A 19906-nucleotide genomic window follows, 5' to 3' on the forward strand; every position below is an offset into this window, starting at 1 on the left:
GCCTGTATCACAGTCTTAGTTAGCAATCATATGAAGGATCTTAATAAGAAAGAGTCATTTGGGGAGGAAAAAAATTATTCACTCAGTTGGTTTTGGCAATTTCCTACGTATAAATATTAAATCTCCTATGGATACACTTAGTGAAAGTAGACTAACAGAATGGACATTCATTGGTTTGATTGCTCATGAGCTATCTAAGGGTCATAGACAAGTATTGTTTACATTGGATCGTTGTGCAAATATACAGTTGTTACTATAAATTTGAGGAGGAATGAAAACAGAAAAGAAGGAAAGTGAAAGAGTATAAAGGGGAAGGTGACTCTCCACCTTACAGGAAACCTCGGCTCTAGTGATTCAGCAGCTCTCAGGTGCACATAAAACTTAGCATCCGTGTATTCTCTGTCCCTTCTCTAAAGCTTCTTCTATCCCAACACATACATAATTTGCTTAATTATTAACTTCCCACGAGATCTACCATGTTCCTTCTTCATTTTCCAGTTATACGTCTCTCTCCCAGCAGTCTCCATTCACCTCTGCTTTTCCAGCATGGATTAAGCTGGTTAACAACTGAGTGGGTTTTTAAAAAATTTTTATTGGTGTATAGTTGATTTACAATGTTGTGTTAGTTTCTGCTGTACAGCAAAGTGAATCAGTTATACATATACGTATATCCACTCTTTTTAAGATTCTTTTCCCATATAGGTCATTACAGAGTATTGAGTAGAGTTCCCTGTGCTATACTGTAGGTCCTATTTTATATATAGTAGTGTGTACATGTCAATCCCAATCTCCCAGTTTATCCCTCCCTCCCCCACAAGAATTGGGTATTTTGAGTACATCAAAACATCTGTTATAGGGGAACTTCTGAAATGCCAAGATAATACCGGGGTTTAGCCTGATAAAAATGGTATATTCAGTCAGCTTATCTTGCATTTATATTTACATTTTTGTTTAATTTTGCCTGAACTTTCATATATCAAGCACTTTCAAATAGTCATCCAATTAAGTTATTAAATATTTATTAAGTACTTAATACCAGGGATCCCCTTATGATACACTGGATACAAAGAAGGGACCAAGACAGACATGTTCTATACCCTCAGACAGCAGATGGTCTCATATGGAAGCAGGCATTATATTAAAAATTACAATGAAATTTGATAACTCTTATGTACAGAACAATTTTGGAGCTCATTACAATTATCATCAGGAGTATCAAACAAATCATGTCCTATTTTAATCGGCAGAAGACCTCTAGGAGAAATGACCCTAAACCCTCCCCTGAATTCTGATTCACACTGGGATATTTCCTGACTTTCAATTAAATTAGTACGATTGAACTCTTTGTCTTCAAAGCAATTTACTGAGGTATTTTCCTGACATACCTAACACGTACATTCTGTGTCTTCCATCCATGTAAATCCTGAATACATAACCTTAGGCATGGTAGAAATATCATAGAATAAGGACTGTCCACTAAACCAGAGACGGTGAAGTGCTTTCAACTGAAATGCTAATCTATGCTTTGTTGAGAAAGATTCTGGAGTCACATTTGAGATCAGCAAGAAAAACGACCAATGAAAATACCTGTGACATGAACAAGAAGAGGAGAAACGGCTCCTATTTACCACCTCTGTGCTAGATTGAGCGCACCCTCTTTGATTAGACTGAGAGCTCCTCTATAAGACTGAATTCCCTGAGGGCTGACAGTGTCTTGTTCATTTCGGTACTTATTTAGGGGCCTAATCATTGTAAATGAGAGAGCAATTTTATATAGCCTCCCTCCTTCCACTGAGAATTATCACTAGGAAAATTCTCTGTAATTTAACCTTATTCTACATTTTTGAAAAAAATGGTAGAGGATTTGTGGGGAATTTTCTTGGAAAATGACCTATCTATTCTTCATTACATGGTATCAAACTATGCCTTTCTAATTCACATAATGTCTTTCACGTTCATATGTTGATGTTATTGTTTTCTAAATTCATACTCTACCCAGAAAACATGGAAGTGCCAAATGCAAAAACTTAAGTTATATCAAATTGGCAAGTTATGACACACATACAACCGAAGGGGAGCATTTTTTTCTCCTTTTTTTTTTTTTTGTGCTATATTTGTTCAACTATCCAAGTACTTATAGGATAAAAATTCATAGAATAGAGAAAAAGAATAAAAAATACATTAGTACTCTAATAGACTATGTGCAACTCCTTATATTGGGTTGGTCAAAAAGTTCGGTCAATTAGTGAACACGTTGTTCAATAAAGTTCTTCGTGAAAATTAAAAACGAGTCTTTTATTTTTACTTGATTACGAACAAACTTTTTGGCCAACCCAATAAAATCCCCAAATTCTGAGTTTTCTCCAGTAAAAGCACTTTATTAATATGTACCTATAATAAGTGAATTTTTCACCTGAAGAAAATGGTGAATTGTTGTGATGTGTGTTCTAATAACATTTTCCTTTGTTTCTTAAGGAAAAGGTGTTTTCACAATCCTTTACCAGCGCATTTCTTGGGTCCCTCTCCTCAGTGCACTGTTTGTGCTGAGCAACTTGTCATTTGACATGCTTATTTGGCACTTCCTTAAGTGCTTATAAAAAGCCTTTCAAACAATCATTCAACCAGATTAAAATTTTAGAAGAGAATGCAATTGGTACTTTTGTCGGGGCTAGGGTGGGCAACATTAAAAGAAAATTGTTAATGTTGTCTATACTACTTAGATTGATTCATGGTGAAAAACGTTTCTTAGTTTATTGTCTCCATCTGAACAGCAAAACTATGTAGAAAATCTGATCAAAGCACACTCTTCAATAATGCATCATGTCTTACTATTGACATTCTTAACTTGTGTTGACTTTTACCACACTGGTAATGGTAAGAGAAGCCTAACATTAATAAGTGAACTGATATTTAAAATATATATGCTCCATCTGAGTGTTTGCAAAGTCATTTGAATGTTGTCAAGTATATTGTTGAAAAAAAAAAAAAATCTCTCCCAATGGCTGATGGAATAAACGTAGCTAAATGTAGACCAGTATTTGTTTCTGTGTATTTTCTTGTCATCTAGTAGAAGCATGCTGCTGTGTTTCAGGGTTACACTTTAGCTGTTGGGTACCCAGTGGATTGGTCATGAGTGTCTGATCTGTGAGTGGTGAGTTTTCTGATTTCAACACTAGCAAAAAGTGTTCCAAGACTGTTGTCTCCTTAGTCGGTATTCTAATGACCTTTCAGCACTGAATTGAGATAAAGCAATGGATGCCACTAATAGAATTTGCTGCAGGGAGGCTCATGGTGAATTGCTGACTTCACCATGAACTCTAGTGCTATAGGACACTAAAACAAAGCTACAGTGAAGGAAAGAACAGTGACTACAACATAGAAAGGAAGTACAAGTTTTTAAAAAATTAATCTGACTATTCCGAGACTGTGTAAAACAATATGTGGTTTAACATACCACAATTTTGTTCCTTATATCTGAAGCCAGACTGGTGTCTTCTTAGGTGAAATAAGCCCTATGGCAATGCACATGTTTTTATGCTGCTTTGCAGTACTGAGGATGGTATTATACATTATAATAAACAAAATGCAGGAATGTCACAGTTGGCTAAATTCCTATCAATTATGAACTTAATTTTTACACACATTTAATACTTATCTCATTTCAGACTTTGCTATACTGAGAAATCTTCTTTTAAAGAAAAATGGTTTATACAGTTCACTTCCTGCCATAATCAAGGTCTTTCTAACCTGATATCTGAAGGTTATGCTTCAGTGAATAATTCAGTAGGTTAGTGAAACTCTGGCAGCAAAGAAAGTGCTAATCTTAGATGGAAGCTGTGAGGGATATTAAGAAACAATTGCAAAAAGTGACATATTTAATAGAGAAAGATTACGCTGTGCTACATCTATTTAATTTGAATTGAATAAATTTTGCCAGTATTTTATGAGATGCAGACTAGAAATTATGTGAAACTTCATAGTGTCACTTTAGGAGAGAGAATAAAGGCCTTAAATATATTTTATTGTGATTTTGAAGACTTCTCTGTCATTGAAGAGAATTTTGAAGAAACTGAAAAAGAATTCACTTCAGTACTTTATTCATTTGAATTTTAAAATAAAGGATCGGAGAAGGTGATTTACCAAAAGATAAATAAGGTGCAGAACTAAAAGGAAACCATGTCAAATGAGACCTTGAAATCAGGGAATTCCTTCTGGGCTGTGACTGAGTGAGGTTGGCTTCCTTCTCCATTTTTCAAGGGAAATTTAGTTGATCTGGCCGAGACAAGTCTGAAATTATGAATAATTGCAAGTGCAAAAATGATAGGGGGTAGTGTGTGGCCTTAATCACTAAGTAGATCCTCATATGAACCCATCTCTGACATTTATAATTATGTTTTGCAATGTGTACATCTGACATAATCTCCGAAAAAGAAAACATAAATACTTCTAATGCTTAACCTAGCACTGCTTAGTTTAAGAACTTAAAAATGGCATATTTATTAATAAATTCACTTGAATGATATTTATTTTGGGGGGAGTTTGCAAGTATAAATATACCTCAAAATCAGTTTTCTCCACGCAGACTGTGTTCCCTGAAAAGTAGGAGCCCACTTAAACAGTCTTGGGAAAAATATGTACTCTATCTTCTTCTTGGCTATTCACAGTATTATTTAACATATTAAAATCTAAAATATTCTGCTGGAAAACAAATTAACTTTAAAAAAAATATATATTAACCAAAATAACATTATTTAATCTCACATTTCCCGTATTCAACTTCTATAGTCTATCCTCTTCCATATAGTACTTTTCCTGCAAAATATATTTTTGGAAATTGCTCCTTATATCGTTATAATGGACTGAATGTTTGTGTCCTTCCAAAATTCATATGTTGAAGCCCTAACCCCCAATGTTGTGGTATTAGGAGATGAGATTTTGGGAGGAAATGAGGTAATGAATCCTGAGAGAGGAACCCCCATGTTACAATTAGTGCTCTTAGAAGAAGAGGAAGAGACATCAGAGCTCCATTTCTACATGCACGTGCACCCAGGAAAGTCATGTGAGGACACGTGAGAAGTTGGTCTTCTGCAAGCCAGGAAGCAGGTCTTTACCAGAACCCAACCATGGTGCTGGCACCCTGAGCTTGGACTTCCAGCCTCCAGAACTGTGATGAAATAAATGTCTCTTGTTTAAGCCACCCACTCTATGGTATGTTGTCATAGCATTCTGAACAGACTAAGACAATCGCTTTATCATTTTTCATTTTATATCACATTTTATCTATCCTTGGATAGATCATATCCTTGGATCATGAAAGTTTCTTCTGTCCTTGACTCTCATAGGGACATGCATTTCAATCTTCTAAAAGGTAGAGATGTTTTTAACGTGGAAAGGGCAATGGCCTTGCCATCTGTCGGTATACCCAGGTCTAGCTGCTACTTATCCTGGAGTAATTTCCATACTGAGCATTAGTTTCCTCACCTTAAACAGTATTAGTAACATTACATGGCTAAAGTGATGTAAAGATTAAATAAATCGCCTTATACAAAATTTCAAAACAGCTCCTGTAGTCCGTAGACAATTAGTGAGTGATAAGACCTTATTATGATCATTATTAAAGAAAATCTAAAAAATAAACCAACTAACTAGACTACTACTAGTATGCACGTATGTGTTATAATAATACCAGAACAACTTTCCAGCACCGTGACATAGGCGGCAGCCTTAGGAAAGAAGTCTGCAGGCTTTCTGGTCCTTTTCCTTCTTAGCCCTGTGGCACATTGAGAGTGAAAACCTTGCCTATTTAGTTACTGTGGCAGATGCTGTCAGTTCCTTTGCTACATCCTGTAGACCTTACTTGTTCGGTGTACTCCTGCCAACTTCCGGTTGCCAGCCTGCTTCCTGTGAGCTGAGTATGCCTGAGAGGGCTTTCTATCTGGCCAGTTGGCCCACGTGAAGTAGGCTGGATGTACAGGGGAAATCGATATCCTCCCCACACCCCATCCTTCAAGAACTGACTCTTGAGAGTTGGGTATAAATCTCCCAGCTCACTTGCTATTGGGTGGGATAATTCTGATTGCATTTCTCAGAGTCTCCTTGAGGGATTAAAGTCAATGCCTTACTTTCCTTTTGATGTTTCCTGCATTTTGCGAATAAAGTATTTGCACTTGAAGCTTTGTCTCAAAGTCTGCTTCTAGGAGAACCCAACCTAAGAAAACTGCAACTCCTTAGAGTGGGAAGAAGGGAGTTCGTGTGGGCTGTGATGAACCCACACATACACAGCTTCTTCAGAAATGCTCTGAAGTCCAGGCTTGCGAATTGTTATGAGTCCTGATTGATTCCATTGCCTTTTCCGTGAACATTATGAAAGCTAACAAAAACAAAAATGAGAACTGAATCCACACTGTATGTAATGGAAGAACTAACTTATATGGTCATATAGTTGACACTTGTATTCCAAGCTGAGGGAGTCCAAAGTCCTTCTCGAATTTTCTGAAATTCCCAGAGAAGAATGTAAATGCTCATAGTCACCTTTGCCTCTGGGGCCATGCTTCTATGCAAGCCTCTTTAATTTATATAAAATTTCCGCTCACATCAATTAGCAGTAACTGTAGTAACTTGTGAAAACTGGGGAGAGTGGGAAGTGAGAAATAGTTTGTATGGTGACAATGAGGAGAGCCTTTGTTCTTCCACAGAGCATTAGGCAATCCACTGTCAAAATATTTCCTGGCTATATATTCTCTGTGCTCAAAATATTCTCTGTGCTATATAATATTTCTGCATGATAACAGATTCTGCTCTGGCTTTACCGAAGGCCATCCTCTTAACCATACTGTCTGTCATGCCCCAATCCATCTTTCTTTCTCCTCTTTTTAGTCCCCCTCTTTGAGAAACAAATTATTTTTTGATCAGACCCTGAGTTTCGCTATGTCCCCTAAAGTCACTGCAAGGTATTTTCTCCTTTAAGGAGTATTTTGGTGCCACTTTTTACACTTATACTGTTTACTTTACACATATACTGTTTAACTGTTTCTTTTTCTAATTATGTTAGTAACATCCAAAGTAATGGTTTTTGTAATTACTTATCCCTTCTCACTATGCCAGAGTTAATAAATGTGGTTAAATTATAGTGTTCAATTGAATTCTAGGAGATAAACAGGTGAACATTGTTTATTAGTTATAAATTATTTTATGTGAATTAGAAGCAATATAACTATAATATCAAAGTTTAAAAGAAACCCGTCATGTAAGAAGATACTACTTTCAAAATATCTAATTCAAATTAAAGTTGATATAAATAAAAATATTATAATGAAGTCAGTAACACTTCTGACACGGCCAACTGACATGCCAAGAATTACGAAGGTGGTGTTTGACTGAATGAATGAAATTTTTGAATTATTTCCCTAGAGTAATGGTGATGTGTTTAATAAAAAATGGCTGGGAGAATGTTTGTCATGATTTAGGTCCTGTTTTATTTGTCTCAAATTTTTATATATTTTCGGAAAATATATGGTACTCTCAAATGGGCGGTTAAATTTATTTTACCAGGTCTGATACACTAATTTAAATTCGTTGTGCCTCTCCACTTTAGCAATTGTTCCAAGTTGAATATTGACCCTATTAAGAAAATTGATATTGCCCTAATTATTTGTCTCATTTAATACTTCACACACATTTGCACATACATGCATAGACAGATAGAAGATAGATAGATAGATAGATAGATAGATAGATAGATAGATAGATAGATATAGATACATAGATACATAGAGTTATAAGTATAGGTACTCATAGCTTCAACCATGGTGCTCCTTTGCTGGGTTACCTTTAATATTCCCACTTTCAAAATGTAGTCTTCTATGCTCTTCCAGAGTGAGTCAGTTTCTCTAGACTACTGTGGATTTGAAATAAAGGGAATAAATCCCAGGCTAAGTACTACCTCAAAGAAGTTTTCTGTTTATTTATTCTATAGTTGTTTAATCCAAAGTTCTTGCTACCTGCCCCCCCACCAAGTTTCAAAAAGCATGACTAAAAATAACCTTCATGCCACTGTACTGGAATTGCATTATTTAACAATTATTTTTGGATACTTTTTTCGGTTACATTTAGATTGGTTCCAAAAATTGGGGACAGCAGAAGACGAAGGTCATAGCAACTCTCCGAATGCCTCTGGATATCAGTGGTCATTCATTCACCAAATATGGATTAAACATTATGCTAAGATTAACATAAATGAAGACAAAATGGGTCTTGATGTACAACAAAATTAAATTATATTTTTTACTTGCCCATCTTCAGAGTGAATGCAGTAAAGTGCCCATGTTTATATTAAATATTAAAATATTTATCTAATATTGACTGAATAGGCTACAGCCTGATTTCAGACTTTACCATCAGTGCAACTTATTTCAAAGAGGAAACTAAAATAATTAAACAAAATCGTCTCCACCTGTATTTCTTTTTTACCTTGTCTTTGAATAATACTTTACACTTTAAAAAATATTGTCCGTATATACGTAATTTTATCCTCATAACAAACAAATCAACTGAGTAGGTTATGGCATTGCACCAGATTCATCAACGAGGTCATAGACAGATGAGAAAATCATGTGACCCTTAAGAATGGCAAACACACTTATTTCTGTCTCCTTCCCAATCCCTCGCACTTTGATTATACTCCTATCTTCTGGTTGTCCGTGGCCAAGTGGTTCTATAATGAACAAAGTGTGGCTAGGGAAGCAGTCATGCACTTATACACCTCAACCATCCAGTCTTTACCTTAAAGCAACTGTGCCTTCACCTTTGTACCAGGTAAACACTGAGCCCACACATTTCCCCAGTCACTGTTACTGATACAAAAACAAACAGAAGAATGACCCATCAGCTTCCGTCCAAAAATTGTGATTCAGTGGCTCTGTTTAGACACCTCCTAGAAAGGACATTTGTCTTTTCAGATACCAGCCTTTCCACTTCTGCCCTAAATCCTGTAATTTCACTTACCTTCTATTTCATTTCCTCTCCATCCATCCATCTCCTCACTTCTGCCTTCAAGCACACCCAGGACATTTACTATTAAAAGAAAAAAAAAGTAAAATTCAACACTGTAGCTTCCAACTAGTATCTATGTTATTTTTCCTTCCATTGTATTTTTTTAAAACTTAATTTCCACAGACTGTCTCTAGATAAACTTTAAACAATATATGTTATAAATAATTGAATATCTGTAAAAGTTGAAATGTATTAAATGGTGAAAAACCACTCTTCCTCCCAAGCTTCCACTAGCAGCCCAGCTCCCTTTCCCAGAGGCAATCACTTTTATCACTGTGTGTTGTTCCAGAGGTAAACATGCTTAAGCATATATGTTCATATTCTGTTTGTTTTTACACAATTGATTACATGCAATGCACATTGTTCCATGTGTTGGTTTTTTCACCTGATATTAATATCACTTGGAGGCTGCAGAATATTTGTACACTATGAAAATGCCTAGGCTTATTTTTGTTGTTTCTTTTATTTGTTTGCTTGTTGTAAAAACAAATATCGTATATTAATGCATATATGTGGAATCTAGAAAACTGGTACAGATGAACCTGTTTGCAGGTCAGGAATAGGGACACAGACGTAGAGAATGGACATGTGGACACAGGGGAGGAAGGGGAAGGTGGGACGAATTGGGAGATTAGGATTGACATATATACACTACCATGCGTAAAATAGCTAGTGGGAACCAGCTGTATAGCACAGGGAGGTCAGCTCCGTGCTCTTTGATGACCTAGATGGGCAGGATGGGGTGGGTGGGGTGGGAAGGGAGGTCCAAGAGGGAGAGGATATATGTATAGCTGATTCACTTTTTTGTACAGCAGAAACTAACACAACATTGTAAATCAACTATACTCCAATAAAAAAAAAAAAAAAAGAGCTGCTCAGTAGTCATTGCATGTGAATACCATCATTTATTTACCTGTAAATTAGCATTTAGGTGTCTCAAAGTTTGATATTTCAATAATACTGCAATGAATAGCCTCTACATAAGTCATTTGGGCAAGTATATATGTAAGATACATTTCTAGGAATGAAATTGCTCACTTAAAAACGGAATTAAAAAAAAAAAAACTTCTAATCTTTTCTCTCTGAATTACTCTATGCTCTAGTCAAAATAACTCAGTAATCCTCACTACCCACTTATTTGCCTGCCTTTCTACTGCCTTTCACGTCCATTTTGTGCACTTCTCTTTAAATGTCCTTGCCACTGTTTCCACAAACTGAAGTTATCTTCTTTTCAGTTAAAATCTTCTTCCTTCATGAACCATCATCTAATTCTTCATTTCACAAGGACACACCCCTGTTTCTTAATACCTCCATTAAATCTCGTTTACGATGAACTCTCGTGACACGTGGTAATGTAGTCATTTGCATGAATGCTTTATTTCCCATCTAGTTTCTTAGAAGGCAGTCTGTACATTTTTGTTTGTTTCCTTGTTCCTTAGTTGCACTTAGGACAGACCTGTATATTTAGTACACTCAATAAATGTTTGTTGCATGAATATATTATTAAATAAATGAATGAAAGATGAATAAATGAGCAAGTGAAAGAAATCTAAGTTTTGCAGAGAATCACATTTAATTCAGTCTGAGAAGGCTATGTGTATCCTTCTGCACTTTTATTTTTGTATCTACTTCATAATATTTATCTTCAAAGCCATTATTAAATGAATAAAATCTTAGGGTATTTTGAATCCCTCCAAGTTGAGATAAATTATAATCCCTTCAAGTTCAGCATTACCTGTATACATTTGACATCCAAATGAAGGTGCAGTTAGGAAAATGTTTTTCTACTCCGGTCGTGTACACAGGGTTAGATATTAATTCTTATTAGTAATTGAGATCAAACACATGGTTCATGGAGAAGCATCTCTTCTGTTCATCATTGCTTGAGGAACTTTTTGCCTTCTCTGCATACCTCTGTTATTATTATTATTTTTTAAGAGTCTAGATTCTACTGGGGTTTGAGGAAAAAACCCTAGACCTCATATAAAGCAAACTACAAGGCTTCTGATTAGTTCTGTAAGAGATACACAGTGGTGAGAGCTGCTATCATAAGGCCCTGCTAACAGCATTTGCCACCACTCACTATACAAATAACAGAATTTGGGATTTTATGTGATGAAGTTCTGTTTTTCTCAAGAAGACAGACTATGGAAATGATTTTCTTGCCTCTGAATCAGAGGATTGGGTCAATTGCTTAATTATTATAAGTATTGGACTTTTTAAAATTTTAGACATTCTCAAATTTTGTAGTTAAAAAGCTGTTTAAAATGCAGATAACAGGATATTGTAATATTTTTTTAAAAATACATTAGAAATAACAAGGAAGGGCTCTGGTCCTAACTCTGCCTCTGTCTCATTGTCCAGTCTGTTCCCTCTCCATCCTCCAACTTCTCATTGAATAAATAACGATTTAGGCTAGAAAATTTGAAGGTCCATTTAAGTCCTAATGATCTATTTAGGAGTGGAGCTCTGGAGATAGAAAAACTGCCTCCCAGATACAGTTCCACTATTTCGTGCTAAGTGAGTCTTGGCAAGTTATTTAAGTCTCTGTGCCTCCATTGCCTTCTTTTTTTCACTTGGGGCTAATGCTGCCTACTTTATACAGTTATTGTGGGGTTCAGATAAAACAAAGTAAGGAAAAATAATTGTAAATTCAAAGTCACGGCGTACAAAAAGTAGTTATTAAAATTGTATTATTAGTTCTTTCTTAAACATGAATAGAGACAATTCTCATTTTTCTTGCACAGGGTTTTATTAGGTAGCATGTGTGGTGAATAAAGCATGGCATGGCACATTGTCCCCATAACCTAAGCTCAATTTTTTGTATAAGGCTCAAAACTTTGGGAAAGTCAAGTTATGTCTTTTAGCCACAAGCTTTCAATACCCCTAGGAAACAAACAAACAAACAAAAAATCTTTGTTTTTTTAGAGAAAGGAATAAATGCTAATATAAAAGAAGAATGTCAAATGTCCTGCAATAATATTTGAAAATAAGCCAACTAATACCAAGATATACTTAAACATTTCTAGACTCCATGTATTTCTAATAATTAGGTAACATTTTACATTTTAGTTTCAGACACTTTTCTAAGGATTTTGCATGCATTAATTCAATTAACATTAAAATCAGGTACATATCATTTTAATTTTGCACATGAGATTAATTGGGGAACAGTTTAAATAATTTGATCAAAGTCAGATTCTAGGTAACCTAGTCATCGTTTCAGTTCACACATTTTTGGTAATAATCAGAGATTATGATTATACCTGGCTCATAAAAGGTGTTGAATAACAAAAAATGTAACTTAATAGTAAGAATTACTCCTGGCTCAGGTATCCTAAAGAGTCATAGAAATAAAATTTAGTATTAAAACTTTTTCATTATTCCTGTATTTTTAAATATAACTTGCAAAGAATGGAGAGAGAGTCTATGTGAGATAAGAGGTCTGCATGCAGCAGAAGGAAAAGGTGGGAAAAATTATTTGAAAGGTCATGATAATTTTTGTGTCTTTCAGGTAAATTAAAGAGCCACTCTCTTGAATTTACCATTTCTGTGGAAGATGAATACTGATATTAACTGCAGTTTGGGAACCAGTATCAATGCCAGGTATAGTGGTATCATTATCAAAACAGTAGTTAGCATTAGTACGCAAAAGATATTTCTGAGCATCAAAGGTATAAACAAAAATGCACTATTCAATTATTTTCTTTGCTTTTCTTAATAATATTGCCAAAACATTGAGGAGGAATGGTAAAGAAAAGTGTATTCTTTACATGTGCTTGCCCTTTGAAACAGCAATAGTATGTTGGTATTGTTTTTTATTTCTTTATACAAGTGTGAAGATTGACTCTATTTGTCTTTTGATGATTTACTTTGTTTTGTTATAGAATGTAACATGTTCATAATCAGCAACATTTGTCTCTATTCCAATTAGGAACTAAAGGAAAGTCTAAAACCATCAAATGTTATCATTGCAACAATGCTACCAACTGGAAGCAATTGGAAATTTTGAGAAACTAACTTGCCTTAAATGCTTTAGGCTTAAAAAGCTTTTAGAATATAAGGCAATTATATCACTGATTTTAACAATGTGGATTGGTTGATGACTCAAATTTAGAAAGGTCGTGTTGCTCTGAGCATGATTTATTTACTTTCCATATACAAAATGTTATTTTATTTTAAAAATAACAGGTTGCTTGAAATATGGCTGGCTAAAGTTACTGTGAGCATGGTAATATACAATTAAAGAATCATAAGCACAGACAATCAATAAGAATGAGAGAATAATGCTTCCTTAAACCTAAGACATTGGGTGCATTTACATACGATCAAATATATGGGCTTAATTTACCATAGCAAAGCAATCCAGTTCCCTTTACGTGTGTGTGTGTTTAAACACGTCTTTGGTATACACGCTGTCATTTACAAATGCACCTTTGTGTGCACATGTCACAATAGTTGAGAAGTGATATTGTCAGAAAGATCCTTAAACATTAGTATGGTATTTCTTGGGAAAAGAGTGGGAGAGGCTATCCTCTAAGCATTAGTCACTGCGCTTGATATCTCAGAACTTCACTTTAAATTAGCTCTTGAAATTTTACCACCCCTAGATTTAAGGCAGTTACTATACGTCTTTTGTTTTATATCTAGTTTGTTCTTGAGTAGGGAAAAACATCCTTCTGCCTTCTGCCCGATGAGTTTAAAGTCCCCGGTTTCCAGAAAGGCACTTGTACAAGGTTCACAGGAAACATTGTATCCTCTTGCAAAGCAAGAAAGAAGGAGAAAATGCAATGCTTAGGTTTCTAGTAATATGTAATTAGCAAATAATTTTCTATAAAGCAAGTAAATGGAATACGAAATACAGAAGCAAATGGAGTCCTCTTAAAAGTGAATACTCCTCATTTCTTGTTTTTTAAAAATAAAGTCCTTAACTGTATATGTTTATAGGATATGTATAAGTGGCATAAATTGCATTATAAAAAATCTAATATAAATGCATATATGTATATGTATGTATACATGTATCTATATCCATTTATCTAGATGGATATAGACATCTGTATGGATAGTTGTAGATATATATCCATCTAGATGGATAAAGATATAAATATAAATATACATAAAGAGGAGAGAACAAGAGAAGAAAAAGAAGGAAAGAGAAGAGAAGGCAAGAGTAAAGAGAGGGAAAAAAAGGAGAGAGAAGAGACAGATTTTTAGGAAGAGGGGATCTTGCAGGATCTGAGAACCACTTCATTTGCTTTCATACCCTTTGCTTCTTAACAGCTATAGAGCTGAGTGGAGTATTCTCACCAGGCTTAGATTAAAAAAAATGAAAATTTCTTACCTCTTTTTCTCTAACCCCTCCAATTAAATCCCTGCCAACAGCCTGTACTTAGTCTCAAAGCATCTCTACATAATGCAGGGGATTACTTTTAACTACACTCTGAAACGGAGACTACCCATTCAATTGTGTATTGCCATATATAGAAGGACATTATAAAAATGAAACCAATTCAATCAATAGTTCATGTTTTAGAATCTATAATAAAACATAGACACAGAAAAGGAAATGTAGATTGATATGAAAATAATATTCAGGCAAAATATAGATTTACATCACAGTATTTAGGAAACACCAATTAAAAGATGCATGCTCAAATTGTGACGATGAATATTCCTTTCATAGAGCATCATAAATGTTCAAGTACTCCTAAACCTAAGAAAAAAATATATAATTATATCTCCACCTAGTGGATACCAATGGTAAAGCAGGTGCAAGAAGCAAAACCTAAACATTTCTCGCCGTCTGATAAAAAGCAGCAAAACAGGATTGCCATAAAAATCCTGAAAATGAACCCCAAATTAGTTTATGATGTCTTCAGGGACTTTAAGGAATACTAGGGTACTCCTGCTTTCAATGTTTTATCTAGAACGACATTACTCTCTCTCTGGATGTTAGAAAACCGTGTCTGCTCCTGTTTTACAGGCAAGGTGTCTTCACTGAGCAGTATACACTTGAACCGTGCATTGCAGCTGGTCTTAGACAGAAAAACGTGTCCTTTAAATGGAATTGGAGATCGATTTGTTTGATTTGATGTGTATTTGGGTGGATATTGCCTCTTAAATTTTTGTCTGAAGAAAACAGTGAGCTTGATGATTATCACTGGAAGCCAAAGGGAATTCCAGATAAAACACAAATAAAAAGTAAAAAGAGATCCTTGGATTATATTATGGGCCTACCTATTAGCAATTGTTTTGATGTTAATGAGGGAAAAGTTCAGACAAACTCACTCAAAACCAAAGGTTTACAGAGGGGTTATGTGGTGTAATTTAATTTCTTAAAAAAAAAAGAAAAGAAAAGAAACTAGTATTTTTTAACCAGCACAAGCATTTTTACTCTAGGAGCAAATGAAAAATTTTATTTTGTCCTTTTTCCTTAAGTGTTCAAGGGAATATTATAAATATTCTAAAGCTGTGATTTACGGCTGTAAGATCTAGAAACAGTGGACTGAGGTAACCTTCACAATGTAATATGTTTAGCACAATAATGTTCATCACAAAGATGTATATCTAGTGTATGTTTTGGGGGGAGGGTGAAAATGCACTTCCTGGAAAGTCAATGGCATTAGATGACATTAAAATACTATGATTTCTCAACACAAAAAAAAAGTTCATTAAAATACATCATTGCTAGAAAAACAAGATCATTGATAGTTTTTAAAAAATTGTTGGACCCAAACTAAGGATGACTTTAAAAATCATAAATTTGTTTTAAAAAAAGAATATAGGGGAAAAAAAGAATTGTTTAGAATTAAACAGTGAAAAGTAGTAAAGCTTATAGATTCTCCATGGTAGACAGGGAAGAAGACTTGCAATTTATGGATTAGATATCTACATATTTAGAAAGGTATATTAATACTAGAAAAAAATTATTCAATAATAAAATTATACCACTAAAAATTGTGGTTACAAGTAAAAAGTAAAATAAAATAGCAGCAGGAAAAAAAAAGAATAAAATTTCAAAATAGCCCATCAACTGATGTTGATTTCATTTGTGCTTTTCTTGTTTGCTTCTTTATATTTCTCCTTTGTTTTGTTCTTAATTTTTCAGATTTCTGAAATATGATGTATTTCCAATTTTTGGAACAGATTTTGCAGGACATTTTCACAATGCTAGCATGTTTAATATCCTGCTACCTAACTCTACCATTTTCAAAATTGGTATTAAAACAATTTTCTAACTTAGAAACAATTTTGTAAAAGAACAAAATCTTGTTAAAATGTTTGTAAAGATTCCCTCTTTAAAATGTGACTGGCACGTTTCTGATACAAAGATCAGAAATTTAATTATGTATATCAGTATTTAGCATAATATTTTAAGTCTGTATTATGGTAACTGAGAAAGCTAATTTAGTAATATAGCTGCTTCCACTATGTAATAACAGAAATGAGACTCTTTTCTACATACATATCACTACAAATGTTTTTGAAATTTTCCCTGGGCCTTTGTCTCGTTTCTTGTGAAACTAAATATAGATTCTATGCCTGCTGTTTTCCTTCTACAAAAGATTTAAATTTAAAGAATAATAGATGCCTGTCTAGACAACCCTAAAATTGTTTTACTTACTGATGTATGGATGACTGATAAATGTCATCTTTTCTGCCTGCAGTGCATTTTGAATCAGTCTACTGACATTTGTCTATAGCTGACCTGGGTCTGCATTTTAGATTTACATGATGCATTTAAGTTTTACAACTATAAACCTTTCTATTTCATTGTTCCTACTCTACATCCAATACAATAAAACAATTAGATCCTTTACCATGTTTCTTCTTCCTCACATGGATGTTTTTAATTAAACCAGCAGGGAAGATTGTAATCAAACGAAAGGCAATGGAATTTACTTCATCCCTTACCTAGTGAAACAATTATTAAATTCCCTAGCTTCATATTTCTCATACCGATAAAATTAAATCTGCAGCTCTGCTAGGAAGGGTGGGGAAAAAAAGCAGTGCCAGGTAATCAAAGCCTATAGGTCTTCAGAACAATAATGCAAAATATATAACTCTGTTGTCTGGAAAATTGTTAGCTTACTCCTGTAGATTTCATATCAGTTTTCCACATTTTCACTTTATTGGGAAGTGTTCCTATATTTTACACATAATAACAGAACAGTAGCCCTTAGAAATGTGGTTATAAGACCTAATTAGGTTATTCCTGAACAATGTTTTTATAGAATAATGGCTTACCTTGAGTTGACCCACAGTTCTATTGAAAGAAATAGGTTTTTTTTTTTTTTTTTTGCTTATGTTATAAACGTAAAATTATCAAGAACATGAATACGAAGAAGTGCTTTGCAGGCTGTGTGTCTATGAGTCTTTGTTAGACATCTCATTATCCTGATACATTGTGACATGTGACATTCCCACTTTTCACCTTTTACACAGCTTACACTGCTTGGACAAGTTTAAAAATTTATATTAAAAAATCATCCTTACATTTTTAACATGTAGAGAAAACAATTTACATAATTCCTAGCCAATAAAGAAACAAAGAATTTGAGCAGCTAGAGAAGTGATAACTTCAGTAATATGAACAATGATTCCTGACTGTCCTCCATCTGATTTAGGTTTGCACTAGACGTTTAGCTGGCAAAGGCCAGTGAAAACGTTCTTCCTTTGTATGTACTTCGTTTATAGTACTTATCTCAAGTATATCAGTATTTGTCTCCATCACTTGACTGTGAGATTAAGAGCAGAAAACATAACATTTGTCACCATCAAATACTTCAGTCATGGTAGGCACTCAATCAATGTTAAATGGATTAATGGATTAATTAATCTTAAAGGAATGAATAAATATGGTGATAATGGAATGTTGATATTATGTTACCAATTCCAGACTCCATCCTCTTAAACATCAAAATATTAAAAAAAAAAAAAAAAAACTTGTTAATTTTCTGCAGAATCCTATAAAGGACCCTGAAAGTCATAAATGAAGTTAAGCAGCAGATAAAAGCATGAAGACCATGAAAAGAAAAGGATAAAAACCTTCTGAGTTAATCGTGTATTTGGATGAGATAAGAGGAAGAAAAACATAAAACAATTAAGATGAACATAATTTTATAGTATTTTGATTGTGAATTTGGAGCTTTAAGCTACATTAATTGAAGGCACTTAATGAAAATTAGGCTACAATCCTAACTTCATGACTATCCTTTACGATTTATTCTGTCTAGTTTCAAAATGAATCCATGTTCTGTGAGGAATGCAGACTCTAATTTATGAAGTGATTTATACGGGCAGATGCAGACGACTTTGGCTGAAACTGGTGTTTGGTCAGGGATCCAGGAAATGGAGTTATATCTGTGGTAAATGTGACTATAGTCAATGCAAATTTTGCAGACAATATAATTAGTAAGATGATAATGATTTTCGAAAGGAATTTACAAAGGTAAATTATGCTATCTTGCACTGTTTTGGGCATGGGTATGGATATAGGAAATCAAGAAGAGAGTATAGGAAAAGTAAAAGAAAATCCTCTCAGAAAAAAAAAAAAAAAGAGAGAGAGAGAGAGAATGTTCCCAAAAGGGGATATAATGAATGAAATTAAACAGAATGTAGGTGAATGCAGTACTACTCTCCTTAAAGAATTATTATCATCATTAATTACCTCAATTATTAGTGTTCATCAATTTCTTATTTATTTGCTGCTAGTTAACATAAATGGAAAGTGAAAAAAGAATTCCTTAAACTTGCAACCAGAATAGACAATTAATCAATCAGAAGACAGGTTTAATGAATTTAGCCAGAATGCAATACGGAAGGAGAAAAACAAGAAATATGGACACGACTTTGAAATATCAAAGTATCAAGGCAAAGATACTAAATATATCTAATAGATGTTGTAAGTCTCACTTCTGATGTGGTGGAACAAGTGGACTGACCTTCTTACAGCTATTTATTGTTTTAAACTCTGGGCAAAATACCATAAAAAAACTACCATGTGTGTTTGAAGAGTCAACAAAAGGAAGCCTATTTTGGATGAGACTAGATGATTGCAAATATAAACTCTCAAGAGGTGACTGCTCTGTCCTGTGGCTTTAGCCTGAGGGCAGGCTTGGGTTGCAGCAGGGCACAAGTAGACTCAAGCTCCTTTAGAAGACCTGCTATCTTTCAGGCCTAAGGAAAATGAAGACGGGACAACCTCAAACTGAACTGCCCACTGCAAAAGACAGTTTACAGTTTGAATCACACCTCGTGAATTAAATGCTAGATAAAAAGCATCACATTTGTTGGAGGAAGATAACAGAATCCAGAGACTCCACAACCTCATATTCAAAATGCAAAAAATACAGTCCAAAATTACTTGTTGTACAAAGAACTCAGAAACTGTGATTCATGACCAAGGAAAAAGATATTAACATCACCAACTGTGAGATGACACAGACGTTGGTATGAGACAAGGATTTTAAAGCAGCTATTATAACTATGCTCAATGAGGTGAAGGAAAATACTTTTGCAATCAAAGAAAATATAGTAAACTTTCAGCCAAAAATAGAAAATATAAAAAAGAATTGTAGATTGAATTATGCCTCTCCCCTACCCACAAAATATGTTGTTGAAGTCCTAACCATTAGTACCTGTGACTGTGACCTCATTTGGAAATAGGGCTTTTGACGAAGTAATTAGTAAAAATTAGGTCATACTGGAATAGGGTGAGCTCTAAATCTGATTATTAGATTCCTTTTTTTTTTTTATGATATTTTTGCTTTAATGGGAGTTTAGATGCTCATATGTGAGACTTCTAACTGGTTAACCAACAGCTCCAGTGTTCTAAGTAGAACAGCTGAGA

The 19906-nt window shown here is 34.3% G+C and overlaps 1 long non-coding RNA gene across 1 annotated transcript in view; it reads right to left on the minus strand.

Moving 5' to 3' along the window:
- The window catches only part of LOC309614844, a 424525-nt gene that overhangs the window by 188522 nt on the left and 216097 nt on the right, over positions 1–19906 (minus strand). The gene's annotated exons all lie outside the window — the stretch shown is intronic.

Source organism: Balaenoptera borealis (genome assembly GCF_965194805.1).
Source record: "Balaenoptera borealis genome assembly, chromosome: 17".
NCBI classification, from domain to species: Eukaryota; Metazoa; Chordata; class Mammalia; order Artiodactyla; family Balaenopteridae; genus Balaenoptera; species Balaenoptera borealis.